The 15,525-nt window shown below is 40.9% G+C and overlaps 2 long non-coding RNA genes across 2 annotated transcripts; both read left to right on the top strand.

The window, feature by feature from the left end:
* The first annotated feature begins 237 nt into the window (after window positions 1-237).
* LOC145881536 (uncharacterized) lies at window positions 238-8,560 on the top strand. Its single transcript, XR_014393093.1, has 7 exons — window positions 238-367; window positions 2,132-2,207; window positions 2,325-2,426; window positions 2,512-3,480; window positions 3,954-4,096; window positions 4,686-4,780; window positions 8,059-8,560. It is a non-coding gene; the product is annotated as an uncharacterized LOC145881536 (long non-coding RNA).
* On the top strand, window positions 4,862-8,032 carry LOC145881537 (uncharacterized). The gene is made up of 5 exons (XR_014393094.1): window positions 4,862-5,396; window positions 5,556-6,244; window positions 6,457-7,675; window positions 7,782-7,834; window positions 7,888-8,032. It is a non-coding gene; the product is annotated as an uncharacterized LOC145881537 (long non-coding RNA).
* Window positions 8,561-15,525: the final 6,965 nt, after the last annotated feature.

Genomic DNA, 15,525 nt, shown 5'->3' with positions numbered 1-15,525 from the left:
TTTAGAATTTTGGAGTAGCTGAACATTCAACCATTCATTTTAACCTAAAGTTTACCTTTGACCCCTATAGCTTATGTGCTTGAGATAGAGGGGAAATAAAACACTTCTACGCAGCATTCTGGAACTTGAACTTTCAGTTTGACTTACTTCCTGTTAACGACGATGGCTTTTATCTGAACCTACCATCCAGTGGTACATTAGTTCATAATTTTTTGACCAAATAAGGTAAAGGATATGCTGATGTTGACACAAAAGGTGGGGTCTCTCAGACTATAAAAAACTTGTGGACACGTTATTCCAATCTTACATTGATGGTCATTCATTTAACATATTTGTATGTATCCATTTTCAACTCTCATAGACTGTGGTAAGATTTATTTTCTCTATTTCACCAGATATGATTATTTCATGCATTGTCTGATTCTAATGTAATATGTTAGTGTCTCAGGGAGACTAAGCAGGTGAACTGTAACTGGGACAAAGTACATATCTACAATACATGTGGAAAGTATTCAGACCCCTTGACTTTTTCCACATTTTGTTACGCTACAGCCTTATTCTGAAATGTATTAAATTGTTTTTTTCCCCCTCATCAATCTACATGCAAAACCCCATAATGAAAAAACCCCTGGAAATATTACATTTACATAAGTATACAGACCCTTTACTCAGTACTTTGTTGAAGCACCTATGGCAGCGATTACAGGCTTGAGTCTTCTTGGGAATGACACTACCAGCTTGGCACACCTGTATTTGGGGAGTTTCTTCCATTCTTCTCTGCATATCCTCTCAAGGTCTGTCAGGTTGGATGGTGAGCGTCGCTGCGCAGCTATTTTCAGGTCTCTCCAGAGATGTTCAATCGGGTTCAACTCTGTGCTCTGGCTGGGCCACTCAAGGACATTCAGAGACTTGTCCCGAAGCCACTCCTAAGTTGTCTTGGCTGTGTGCTTAGGGTCATTGTCCTGTTGGAAGGTGAACCTTCGCCCAAGTCTGAGGTCCTCAGCGCTCTGTACTTTGCTCCGTTCATCTTTCCCTCATTCCTGACTGATATCCCAGTCCCTGCAGCTGAAAAACATCCCCATAGTATGATGTTGCCACCACCATGCTTCACCGTAGGGATGGTGCCAGGTTTCCTTCAGACGTGACACTTGGCATTCAGGCCAAAGTGTTCAATATTGCTTTCTTCAGACCAGAGCATCTTGTTTCTCATGGTCTGAGAGTCCTCAAGGTGCCTCTTGGCAAACTCCAAGCAGGCTGTTATGTGCCTTTTACTACCATCTGTCTGGCCACTCTAACATAAAGGCCTAATTGGTGTAGTGCTGCAGAGATGGTTGTCCTTCTGGAAGGTTCTCCCATCTCCACAGAGGAACTCTGGAGCTATGTCAGAGTGACCATCTGGTTCTTGGTCACCTCCCTGACCAAGGCACTTCTCAACCGATTGCTCAGTTTGGCTGGGCGGCCAGCTTTAGGAAGAGTCTTGGTGGATCCAAACTACTTCAATTTAAGAATGATGGAGGCCACTGTGTTCTTGGGGACCTTCATTTTTTGGTACCCTTTCCCAGATTAGTGCCTCGACACAATCCTGTCTCGGAGCTCTACGGACAATTCCTTTGACATCATGGCTTGGTTTTTGCTCTGACATGCAATGTCAACTGTGGGACCTTATATAGACAGACCTTATAATGGTCTGAATACTTATGTAAATAATGTATTTTTGTTTTTTAATACATTTGCAAAAAAAATCCAAAACATGTTTATACTTATCATTATGGGGTATTTTATGTAGATCGATGAGGATTTAAAACAAATAAAAATCATTCTACGATAAGGCTGTAACGTAAAAAAAATTGTAAAAAGTCAAGGGGTCTGAATACGTTCTGAATGCACTGTATGTCAAATACTGAAGTGTGCTTGATTTAGCTTGACCACTGTGCATGTGTTGCTAGTTGGGTAGAGTTTGGGACTCTCCTATTTTGTCCTTTGTACTGGGTAAGCTAAGTCAAACTCACCTCAAGTATTTGACTTGCTGATACATAAGACACAGATACAAACCTACACTAGAGCTGAAGTAACAGAGGAAAATATAGCATTTGACTTCTAGAAATGTAAGAGACAATCTATAAAAACACAGGTGGAGAATCCAACAATGCAGACCATGGATATTGATGATGACACGTCTCCCAACAAGCCCAGTGTTACATTTTCAGGTATCAATTCAAGTACAAACTCATAGCTTTTGCTCCTTACATTCCTGGATAATATAAGTATTTTAACATTACCAGAGAGAGTTCAAAGCTCTTACATGATATTTCCCTGTGATTCAGTACATTTTCAGTGGTGGAAGAGACCATCCGGAGTTGCTGCAGTGTGTCTGGGGCTGCTGTGTGTTCTCCTATTGGCTGGGATCATAGGCCTGTCTGTCTACTGTAAGTTTAGTATGTTGTTTTGTAAACTTCAATGGTGTGATAGTTACACATATTTGAATAATTGATCAACTTTTCCCTTTTACAGATGGAGTCATTGATCATCACTGCTCAACAGAGAGAGACCAACATGCCAGTTACAGCCTTCTGACTAAAGGAGATCAGCAACCAACCAGTTATAATAACTTGACAAAAGAGGGAGACCAGATACAGACCAATTACAACACCCTGACTGAAGAGAGAGACCTAAATACCAGGACCACTGAGAGAGACCAGTTACAGAACAGTCTAAATACCAGGACCACTGAGAGAGACCAGTTACAGAACAGTCTAAATACCAGGACCACTGAGAGAGACCAGTTACAGAACAGTCTAAATACCAGGACCACTGAGAGAGACCAGTTACAGAACAGTCTAAATACCAGGACCACTGAGAGAGACCAGTTACTGAACAGTCTAAATACCAGGACCACTGAGAGAGACCAGTTACAGAACAGTCTAAATACCAGGACCACTGAGAGAGACCAGTTACAGAACAGTCTAAATACCAGGACCACTGAGAGAGACCAGTTACAGAACAGTCTAAATACCAGGACCGCTGAGAGAGACCAGTTACGGAACAGTCTAAATACCAGGACCAAAGAGAGAGACCAGTTACAGAACAGTCTAAATACCAGAACCGCTGAGAGAGACCAGTTACGGAACAGTCTAAATACCAGGACCAAAGAGAGAGACCAGTTACAGAACAGTCTAAATACCAGGACCACTGAGAGAGACCAGTTACAGAACAGTCTAAATACCAGGACCACTGAGAGAGACCAGTTACAGAATAGTCTAAATACCAGGACCACTGAGAGAGACCAGTTACAGAACAGTCTAAATACCACGGCCTCTGAGAGAGACCAGCTACAGAATAGTCTAAATACCACGACCACTGAGAGAGACCAGTTACAGAACAGTCTAAATACCACGGCCTCTGAGAGAGACCAGCTACAGAATAGTCTAAATACCACGACCACTGAGAGAGACCAGTTTAAAACGAGGCTTAGGTTCTATGGTGAGTGCAGTCTTTAATTTTCTTAATTTAAAAATACAATTTTATTTCATACTTAGAAGAGATTTAATTATTTATTTCTTTATTTTTTATTTCACCTTTATTTAACCAGGTAGGCTAGTTGAGAACAAGTTCTCATTTGCAACTGCGACCTGGCCAAGATAAAACATAGCAATTCGACACATACAACAACACAGAGTTACATTTTACATTTTTACATTTTAGTCATTTAGCAGACGCTCTTATCCAGAGCGACTTACAGTAGTGAATGCATACATTTTCTTTGTACTGGCCCCCCGTGGGAATCGAACCCACAACCCTGGCGTTGCAAACACCATGCTCTACCAACTGAGCCACAAGGAAGGCCGGAATAAACACATGGAATAAACAAAACATACAGTCAATAATACAGTAGAACAAAATAAATATATTTGGTATACTTTTAAATGCCTGCTGTTCTGTTGTGTTTATTTCAGAGAAACCCTGTGTGGATGGATGGTGGAAGTTTGGCACCAGCTGTTACTATGTCTCCTCCACAATGGACACAGGTGGGGGTGGTCAGAAGGACTGCAGAACAATGGGTGCTGATTTGGTTATTATAAACAGCAGAGAAGAACAGGTAATAGATAACACATTAGTAATACTACAATACTACTGTTTCATTATTATTATTATCTCTCATTAGTTTTCAACATGTTTAATTCTGTGTGGTTACAGGGTTAATTCTGTGTGGTTACAGGGTTAAAACAAAAACAATTCAAAGGGTTATGGTTAGGGGTTAAGGTTTGGGCTATGGGTTGGGGAAAGGATTAAAACTAAAATGATTAAACACAACGCTCTGTTTCCATCAAGTACTCTCCCAGCTTGCTAGAGCATTGTGAACTGTCGTGGTGCAGTCATCAGAGAGTGCTTGGTCTGTGTGGTCTGAGCACGCTTCCCTTCTGGGCATCATGAGTTTGCACCAGTGTTCTGCAACAGTTTGGTATTGTTTTAGTGAGCACTGAGGAAGGAATATATGGAAGTACTCAGGACCTTTTCAAACATCCTGAATCCCCTTGTATTTCTAGTGACCAGGCTGAGTACATTATTCTACTACTACTACTACTACTATTAGACTACTACTACTATTATTTATAAAATGTAGAAGTGTTTCTCTGCTGTGGAGATTAAATAATGGCCATTGTTTTTCATCAACAATTATATTATAGATATTTATCAATGGATTTAAGAAGAATGTCTGGATTGGTGCATATAAAAAAGATGCAATCTGGCAGTGGGTTGGCGACACACCATTTAAACCTACGTGAGTGAACAGGTTCTGGAATACTTTTACACTCTTTTTTTCTGTGGTAATAAATGAATTTTTACAGTCTGATAATCTCGTCCTCAGCTAGCTCTCTCTCTCCCTCTGTAGAATGGTAACAACTGATCCTGGGGACTAGGTTAACTGTCTGATTCTCTATGTAGAATGGTAACAACTGATCCTGGGGACTAGGTTAACTGTCTGATTCTCTATGTAGAATGGTAACAACTGATCCTGGGGACTAGGTTAACTGTCTGATTCTCTATGTAGAATGATAACAACTGAGCCTGGGGACTAGGTTAACTGTCTGATTCTCTATGTAGAATGGTAACAACTGAGCCTGGGGACTAGGTTAACTGTCTGATTCTCTATGTAGAATGGTAACAACTGAGCCTGGGGACTAGGTTAACTATCTGATTCTCTATGTAGAATGGTAACAACTGATCCTGGGGACTAGGTTAACTGTCTGATTCTCTCTGTAGAATGGTAACAACTGATCCTGGGGACTAGGTTAACTGTCTGATTCTCTCTGTAGAATGGTAACAACTGATCCTGGGGACTAGGTTAACTGTCTGATTCTCTATGTAGAATGGTAACAACTGATCCTGGGGACTAGGTTAACTATCTGATTCTCTATGTAGAATGGTAACAACTGATCCTGGGGACTAGGTTAACTGTCTGATTCTCTATGTAGAATGGTAACAACTGAGCCTGGGGACTAGGTTAACTATCTGATTCTCTATGTAGAATGGTAACAACTGATCCTGGGACCTAGGTTAACTGTCTGATTCTCTATGTAGAATGGTAACAACTGAGCCTGGGGACTAGGTTAACTGTCTGATTCTCTATGTAGAATGGTAACAACTGATCCTGGGGACTAGGTTAACTGTCTGATTCTCTATGTAGAATGGTAACAACTGATCCTGGGGACTAGGTTAACTATCTGATTCTCTATGTAGAATGGTAACAACTGATCCTGGGGACTAGGTTAACTGTCTGATTCTCTATGTAGAATGGTAACAACTGATCCTGGGGACTAGGTTAACTGTCTGATTCTCTATGTAGAATGGTAACAACTGATCCTGGGGACTAGGTTAACTGTCTGATTCTCTATGTAGAATGGTAACAACTGATCCTGGGGACTAGGTTAACTGTCTGATTCTCTATGTAGAATGGTAACAACTGATCCTGGGGACTAGGTTAACTGTCTGATTCTCTATGTAGAATGGTAACAACTGATCCTGGGGACTAGGTTAACTGTCTGATTCTCTATGTAGAATGGTAACAACTGAGCCTGGGGACTAGGTTAACTGTCTGATTCTCTATGTAGAATGGTAACAACTGATCCTGGGGACTAGGTTAACTGTCTGATTCTCTATGTAGAATGGTAACAACTGATCCTGGGGACTAGGTTAACTGTCTGATTCTCTATGTAGAATGGTAACAACTGATCCTGGGGACTAGGTTAACTGTCTGGTTCTCTCTGTAGAATGGTAACAACTGAGCCTGGGGACTAGGTTAACTGTCTGATTCTCTATGTAGAATGGTAACAACTGAGCCTGGGGACTAGGTTAACTGTCTGATTCTCTATGTAGAATGGTAACAACTGAGCCTGGGGACTAGGTTAACTGTCTGATTCTCTATGTAGAATGGTAACAACTGAGCCTGGGGACTAGGTTAACTATCTGATTCTCTATGTAGAATGGTAACAACTGATCCTGGGGACTAGGTTAACTGTCTGATTCTCTCTGTAGAATGGTAACAACTGATCCTGGGGACTAGGTTAACTGTCTGATTCTCTCTGTAGAATGGTAACAACTGATCCTGGGGACTAGGTTAACTATCTGATTCTCTATGTAGAATGGTAACAACTGATCCTGGGGACTAGGTTAACTGTCTGATTCTCTATGTAGAATGGTAACAACTGAGCCTGGGGACTAGGTTAACTGTCTGATTCTCTATGTAGAATGGTAACAACTGAGCCTGGGGACTAGGTTAACTGTCTGATTCTCTATGTAGAATGGTAACAACTGAGCCTGGGGACTAGGTTAACTATCTGATTCTCTATGTAGAATGGTAACAACTGATCCTGGGGACTAGGTTAACTGTCTGATTCTCTCTGTAGAATGGTAACAACTGATCCTGGGGACTAGGTTAACTGTCTGATTCTCTCTGTAGAATGGTAACAACTGATCCTGGGGACTTGGTTAACTGTCTGATTCTCTATGTAGAATGGTAACAACTGAGCCTGGGGACTAGGTTAACTATCTGATTCTCTATGTAGAATGGTAACAACTGATCCTGGGGACTAGGTTAACTGTCTGATTCTCTATGTAGAATGGTAACAACTGAGCCTGGGGACTAGGTTAACTATCTGATTCTCTATGTAGAATGGTAACAACTGATCCTGGGACCTAGGTTAACTGTCTGATTCTCTATGTAGAATGGTAACAACTGAGCCTGGGGACTAGGTTAACTGTCTGATTCTCTATGTAGAATGGTAACAACTGAGCCTGGGGACTAGGTTAACTGTCTGATTCTCTATGTAGAATGGTAACAACTGATCCTGGGGACTAGGTTAACTATCTGATTCTCTATGTAGAATGGTAACAACTGATCCTGGGGACTAGGTTAACTGTCTGATTCTCTATGTAGAATGGTAACAACTGATCCTGGGGACTAGGTTAACTGTCTGATTCTCTATGTAGAATGGTAACAACTGATCCTGGGGACTAGGTTAACTGTCTGATTCTCTATGTAGAATGGTAACAACTGATCCTGGGGACTAGGTTAACTGTCTGATTCTCTATGTAGAATGGTAACAACTGATCCTGGGGACTAGGTTAACTATCTGATTCTCTATGTAGAATGGTAACAACTGATCCTGGGGACTAGGTTAACTATCTGATTCTCTATGTAGAATGGTAACAACTGAGCCTGGGGACTAGGTTAACTGTCTGGTTCTCTCTGTAGAATGGTAACAACTGAGCCTGGGGACTAGGTTAACTGTCTGATTCTCTATGTAGAATGGTAACAACTGATCCTGGGGACTAGGTTAACTGTCTGATTCTCTATGTAGAATGGTAGCAACTGAGCCTGGGGACTAGGTTAACTGTCTGATTCTCTATGTAGAATGGTAACAACTGATCCTGGGGACTAGGTTAACTGTCTGATTCTCTATGTAGAATGGTAGCAACTGAGCCTGGGGACTAGGTTAACCGTCTGATTCTCTTTTGTATTGGATGATTTTCAACTCTGATTCTCTGTGTTGTTTATAGCTATTGGATGGAAGGGGAACCAAATAATTTGAATGACAAGGCGGCTTGTGTTGAGATCTCACAGACAGCATCAGACCCATTGAAGAGCTGGAAGGATGGACCGTGTATTCCAAAACACTGGGTGTGTGAAAAACCATTAATGTAACCCCATATATCATGGAGTTGTTCTGGTTTTCCCTGTTAGTCTTAACCTGTTTTTGTTTCTATGTGTAACTACATATAAAGATGTATTTGATATCTTTAAAGACACCAGAGCTATGTGAGTTTATCCACTGTTCATCAGGCCCAGGGGAGTGGAACTGTGGTCTAGTAGGCTTTAAACTGTGGTTTACATTTTTACCTATATGGTGTACATATACCAATTTAAAAATACACTGTTTTCATTTAAGTTTTTACAATTATCAATCCATTTCAAATGCAGCAGTGTTCTATGTTTGCTTCTATTCTGTTCCATATGTACCATGTGTTCATTCTACTGATTAAATACACCTATATACTGTGATCCAGGTATATAATTTACTTGTCAGGTATACTGTATTGCTAAGTGTTATAATGTACCAGTGTTTTCCTTATAAATGGTATCAGTTATTAGTTGTCATAGCACAGTAAAAACACTTTAGTTAATAGATAGAAAATAGTCCTTATCATAAAAGTTATAGCATTACCAGAATAGACACTAGATGAGTTGTGTCATTCATGGACATCTGACCAGAGCCCGTACTCACAAAGAGTCCCAGAGTAAGAGTGCTGATCTAGGATCAGTTTTGTCTTTGACCTCTCTCAGTTGTTACCATTCTACATAGAGCATCAGACAGTTAACCAGGACAATCGGTTTTAGAGATATTTTACTCAATAAGAGTAATGTGTTTCTAGTTGCGCAGAGTTTGCACTTTTGGGACTATCCCATTAGTTTCTTAGTACTGGTTAAGCTAAGTCAAGCTCAATTATTTACATAAGAAATAAATATTAAAGTAAGAGACGATCTATGCAAATGCAGGTGGAGAGGAAGTGGAGAATCCAACAATGCAGACCGGATATTGATGATGACACGTACACCAACAAGCCCAGGAAAAGGAAGATGGCGTTTGTGTTAAATATTAATGTATCAATCAATGTACACAAATGGAAACACACACACACACACACTTTAACAGGTGAGAGTACTGCAGTAAATATATGTTTCGTAATGATCAATAGAGCAACTAAACCCTTACAACCAGAGATAAGCCACAAATATCTGATGTTATAATACTCTGTGATTCAGGAAATTTTCTGTGCTGGAAGATGCTGTTAGAAATTTATGTTATTCTTCAATGACATAAACTTCAAAGCAAATCAGGAGGAGAAAAATAGGTTTATTCAGAGAGGACAAATCAAGATGTTATGCTGGGAGGTAGATGTTTAGTCTCCCCTGTCCTCAGCTTTTCCCCAAAGAACAAAGGAACAGGATGCCATTTATAACCCCCCACCCTAGCCTGGGATTGGCCAATCAGAAGTCCTTGCAGTACAACTTGGCTAATGGCTAAATAACCAGTATCCTGCTCCCGACTTGATGTACAGACCAATGAAAACGTGTCACATGTAGCACACGTCGAGTGACATTCCACAGATTCTGAACAGATGTTGTACTGCAACCGAACTCCTATTTACAATTCGCTATTGACCATTAGAACTCTAGTTTTTAGTCCTCTCATCCTCTCAAACTCTCAAACTCTGCGTTGTGTATTTATCTTCGACATATTCTTATAATACCCTCTAGAGTTTCTATACTGGGATCATAGGCATGTTTGTCTACTGTAAGTTTACTATACATTAATAGTGAGTTACTGTTTGTTTTGACTGAAATATTTATCAGATTCAATGATGTGATAGTTAGTGTTTGAGGAACTTTTCTCTTTTACAGAATGTTGGGTTAAAAGGTTAATAAGGTTAGGGTTAGCTAAAAGGGTTACGGTTAGGGTCAGGGGAAGGGTTAACTAAAAGGGTTAATGTTAGGGTCAGGAAGGGTTAGCTAAAACGTTAAGGTTAGCGTCAGGGGAAAGGTTAACTAAAAGGGTTAATGTTATGGTCGGGAAGGGTTAGCTAAAATGTTTAAGGTTAGCGTCAGGGGAAAGGTTAACTAAAAGGGTTATTGTTATGGTCGGGAAGGGTTAGCTAAAACGTTTCAGGTTAAGGTCAGGGGAAGGGTTAGCTAACATGCTAAGTAGTTGCAAAGTAGATAAAATGTAGTGTAATAAAGATAATCTAACGTTTTACCTAATGATATATAAGGAGGGCATTTGCACAACATGCTTCACAACAGCACACAACAAAACTCCAGAGACATATTGAGCAACCAACTGATACCAATCACGAGCACACCCAGAGACAGATGGCTGACTTAAGCACTCACACAACATGTCAAAAAAGGAAGCGCCCTAGCCACACGAACTGACCACTGGTGTAAAAAACAACATCCCATGACTATCGCAACCACCCAGACACGACTTAGCAGAAACACACACACACACACACACACACACACACACACACACACACACTTATGGGTGCTGGACTCCGAGGACAAAGGACATTGCCAAGGGCCAATGGGAAGTCGACACCACCCGGAGAATGGACCGTCCCTCCACTCATCGACCAGTCAGGAGAGCGGACCTACTAGACTCAACGTCAACACACTGTTATTTCATTGTATAAATTAAACGCACACTATGTTTCGGGGCTCTCTTCTGCTAGTTCCCTATGAGCTAAACGAACGAGTCCGTGCACGCTTTGCCAAATATCTTTGTCTCATAATAAACTGCCTTACTATAAACTGAATCCACCCGGTCCAGCGTCTTGACTTGGTCTCCTTCTCAAGTAACTGATCATCAACAGTAGTAAGTAGTTGAAAAGTTGCAAATGAGCTAAAATGCTAATGTTGTACGTGATGAACATACTAAAGTTGTCCAAACCCAAACCTTTGGTTTGCTAGATGTTTGCCTACCTATCCACACTGCCCAACCACCCTATTTTAGTTTATGCCTTAAGTAACGATCTATATTACGTATCCATACCTAACACAACATATCATACTAAATGGAGTGTCTTGGATTTATATAGAGAATAATACAAAATGCTCTGAGACCAGGCTGCGGGAAAGAGACATGTCCACTGAAGTCCTGGGGTCACTGAAGCCAGGAGAAGTGTAATGACTCATGAAAACTTGAATTGACAAAATGTATATTACTGTGTGAATTCAATTGTTGTGTTTGTTTTTTTTCAAGAGCTTTTAAAGAGCTGCACATGTTTATCACATTGTATGTTTTCTGGTAGATGTATTTTAAAGTGACTGGATTGTATGTTGGGTTCACTGGTTATCAGGAACATCCCTGTTGTCTGGTCAGAACATTCAAACTGATTAGATTAGAATCTGGATGTGTGTTCCTGTCTTTTATCTTTACTAGCAACGTGCTAAGATATGTTCATTCAGGTTGGGGGTGCATTTCCTCTTGAATTTGGTTAAAAGGGCAGTGAATTCACTCATACTTTGAGGTCTTGCTACCAAAGTGTCAGACTCTTTTGAGAAGGCTTTCCACTAGATGTTGGAACATTGCTGCATGGACTTGCTTCCATTCAGCCACAGGATCATTTGTGATGTCGGTAACTGATGTTGGGCGAGTAGGCCTGGCTTGCAGTTGGCGTTCCAATTCATTCCAAAGGTGTTTGATGGGGTTGAGGTCAGGGCTCTGTGCAGGCCAGTCAATTTCTTCCACAATGATCTCAACAACCTATTTCTGCATTGACCTAGCTCTGTGCACAGGGGCATTGTCATGCTCAAACAGCAAGGAACATTTGTCCTACTCCACCAACCAAACTTTACAGACTGCACTATGCATTGGGGCAGGTAGCGTTCGCCTGTCATCCCCCAAACTCAGATTTGTCCGTCACACTGCCAGATGGTGAAGCGTGATTCATCACTCCAGAGAACACGTTTCCACTGCTCCAGAGTCCAATGTCGGCAAGCTTTACACCACTCCACCCGATGCTTGGCATTGCACATGGCCATGTTGAAAGTCACTGATAACAGCACTCACAATCCTTATTAGCCATACAGTTTGTATTATTTATGACAATATATTACATACAGTATATAAGGCCTTTCTTTGAGGGCCTAGTTATACCCTGACACAGTGGTGTTAGGAATCTCCTGGTTTACAAGCCACATCAGGCCTGCAAGTAACATTATGCTGGCTTGCAAAGTGATGTGTAACTCCTATTGGAATCCAACCAGAGTTAGGAAATACAACAAGTGGAGTTGTTATTCACACGCAACCTGCATTCAGAATGACTGCCAGAGTAGAGAAGATTGAAAACTGAGACTACCTCAATAATCTTAACTGGAACAACCATCTCAGTAACGGGTACAATAAATACATTTACTAACAGATTGGATTAGTTGAGAAAATGGTGTGTTATTTAACTTTGTGTAGCGTAAAATTAATCAACCCATCAATGCAAAAACACAGATATTACAATTAACAAACTATTCAGAAAATCTCCCTGAAATATGATATATGGTTCTATGTAGAACACTTTTTGGCCTCCAAAGAATACTTATTGCCTTCAAAAGAATCATGAAAGAACCCTTTCTTCCAAAAACGGTTCTTAGGATGTTAAATGCTCTATTTTTGGCTGGTGGCGCTAGTGTCAAACCCAAGTTAGTTTGCAATTTCCTCATTTAAAAACTGGCGTACTGCCATTTTCCAACCGAAGACCAACCAAAAGCTGGATTTAGCGGTAATGCAGCTAGTTATGGCATAAAGTTTAACAGTACAAATGCAGCCTATCCAGCCATGACACAATTTGCCCATATGCACATGGAACAAGAATATCATAATGTGCTTTTGGTGCCTGTACACTTCATATTTAGAAACATACTGTTAGGTGGAGCAGAACGGGTGAACCCAAGAGCAGACTCAGACGAGGAAACTGGGATGAAGTAACCAAGGTATTTATTGGCACACAGGGGGAGATGGAGTGCAGGTCAGGGGAAGCTCAGGCACCTGGTCTGCAGCAGCGGAGGCTGAGGCTGGTGCGAGAGGGGTTGAGACAGGGTAAGCATGTCCAGGGAGGAATCCAAGGGAGTAGTAGAGTGGGGAATCCAGGACAGAGTAGCAGGATGATGAGACGTGGGACAGGAGACAGGGACCAGAGTCAGAGCGGCCCACACAATCACACACACACACACACACACACACACACACACACACACACACACACACACACACACACACACACACACACACACACACACACACAAACAGAGAGGGAAAGAGCACTGGGGGAGGCGGCAGGTCAAAGAGACAAAGGATGAGCAGTAGAGAGTGTTGCAGGAGCAGATGTGACACATACAAAACTCATGTTTTTTCCCCATTTCATTTTATTTGATTAGAAACCAAGCATAGCCTCCCCTCCTCTAAATGAAAGCTTTATTTTATGTCTGCCTAATGCAATCGGGAAGTAGTCAAGACTGTCTATAAAGGGTTTGGTTCTAGAGACCGCTTGGAAATAGATCTTCATCACCAAAGCTTTATTAAAATATCCGGTTTGAGAGGTGTAAACAGTGAGCTGACATTCCCCTTTTTTCTATACATTGCAGGCAGGCCCAGACTATTTCAGCCATGCAGGTCCAGTTTTGGATGTGCCTTAAACCCTCCACAGTCTGCATTGTTTTAATATTATATGCCCACGGGAGAAATGATGGTGCCTGTAAGTGTGACATAGCCTATTTAAAACAAGTTATTTTGTTTGAATTTGATTCAAATTATTCGTTCTCTTATTAGGCCTTATCAACAATGAATTGAATCTTGCTTATTGACAATGTTTGGCATGTCCATGCTTAGCCATAATGCAATTTACAGAAGGCCTAGCCCCTATATCAGTGTGAATACTATTGAAGCCATGCAATTACTTAGAACAATGTGGACTGCAAATGGGTCAAGTTAACCTATTTAGCAAAGATTGAATAGGTTGTAAAGACCAACGCTGAAGATGAGAAGCAGGTACGGGGAGTCAATATTTAATATAGCACAGACATTAAACAGGACAGGAACAGTGTCAGCACCAGCTAACATAACGACATACTAACATTAATCCAGAAGCCGTGAACAGAGCTTGGGAACAGACAGATATAGGGGACGTAATGACACAGGTGATTGAGTCCAGGTGAGTCCAATAATAGCTGATGCGTGTGATGGGGGAGGCAGGTGTGCGTAATGATGGTGGCAGGAGTGCGTAATGCTGGGGAGCGCCAGGGAAGGGGAGCGGGAGCAGGCGTGACATAGGTCTACATTTAGTTATTTTGTTTCTATAAGCCATTTAGCAAGCTATAACGAACTAACATTAGAATTGGAGTTGATTTCAAGGCAATACATAAAAGACTGTAAATGCACAACCTGAAGAAACCACGTTTTGCCACGGAGCACGTTCTGATTGACCAGTGAAGGGCCAAGCCTCGTCACACCCACAACTTGTTTATTTAAAAAAAAACAGCCCTTCCAGCCCTTCCAACGCCAGCAAGTGTGCCAATAATTGTAATAGTGAAAATAGCCAAAATATCTCTGACCCCTGAACCAATCGCGCTACCGCCTGCGCTTAGATTTACCATTGTGTTAGGTTTGTTAAAATAGAGCCCTTAGATTTACCATTGTGTTAGGTTTGTTAATAAAATAGAGCCCTTAGATTTACCATTGTGTTAGGTTTGTTAAAATAGAGCCCTTAGATTTACCATTGTGTTAGGTTTGTTAAAATAGAGCCCTTAGATTTACCATTGTGTTAGGTTTGTTAAAATAGAGCCCTAGGTGTTCTAGGTAGAAAATGGGGGACTATGTACAAAAAGTGCTGTCATTCCTAAATGGATGAAAATACCCTCAAAATAAAGGTGACAGTCTTCACTTTAACCGTATAGTCATTGTTTGATTTCAAATTCAACATTTTGGAGTATAGAGCCAAAATAATATAAAATGCTTCCTGTCCCAATAATTACAGAGGACACTGAATCTCAAACCATTTTCATACACTTTGAGCTGTCCTGGTTATGCATTTACATAATTGCTGGAACTGTGCTATAATGGACTGTAATGTTCTCTATGCATTCCTACAGTGAGCATAGGACCACTCATGATATGCAGGAAGCATGAGCTTTAATTATTGCCTTAATTAAAAATGATTCTAATTTGAGAATTCATTATGGTGACTCCACTAGTGAATATTATAAGGATAGTTTCTACATAGTATAGTTGGAGTCTGAGTCAGTCGGCATGATAGTGTGAAAAGGGTAAACTCTGTTTAATTTGGATAATGCCAACATGAATACATTGTCAAGATGTGTTTAAATGTCCTTTGCGCTATTGGCACCATTGTCTCTTTGTTACAAAGAGTAGAAAGAAACAAAGTTCCTGACTTCTCTCTTCTTGGGATACTGAAAAG

This window comes from Salmo salar, chromosome 08, assembly GCF_965601325.2.
Source record: "Salmo salar chromosome 08, fSalSal1, whole genome shotgun sequence".
Classification (NCBI taxonomy): Eukaryota; Metazoa; Chordata; class Actinopteri; order Salmoniformes; family Salmonidae; genus Salmo; species Salmo salar.
This window is presented reverse-complemented; position numbering and strand designations above follow the sequence as displayed.